The sequence below is a fragment of the Coenobita brevimanus genome, chromosome 113 (genome assembly GCF_032717465.1).
Source record: "Coenobita brevimanus isolate Jiangsu-jjx chromosome 113, ASM3271746v2, whole genome shotgun sequence".
NCBI classification, from domain to species: domain Eukaryota; kingdom Metazoa; phylum Arthropoda; class Malacostraca; order Decapoda; family Coenobitidae; genus Coenobita; species Coenobita brevimanus.
The window spans coordinates 171,146-171,470 of NC_137066.1; positions in this window are offsets into that span (position 1 = coordinate 171,146).

Here is a 325-nt window from a genome sequence, read left to right on the forward strand (position 1 = left end):
TTTACACTAAATTCTCCCTTCAGAACCCTTCCTCCTTCATGGATTTTTTTATCTGGCGATTCTCAGCTTCCAGGTTCCAATATAAATCCACAGAGGGATATTCTGACAGTTCTGGTCCCTCTTCCTTCTTTACAACTCTTCGTCTTTGTACGTTCCAATAATAAACCACAGACGAGTAGAGAATATTTGCAAGTTTTGGTCCTTTCCTCTTGCTTCCAATCCTTTCTCCTTCATGGATTTTGATATATGGATATTCACAGCTCCTGCGCTCCAATAATAACCCACAAATGTCGCACAGAACAAGATAAATTTGACAGTTCAGCTC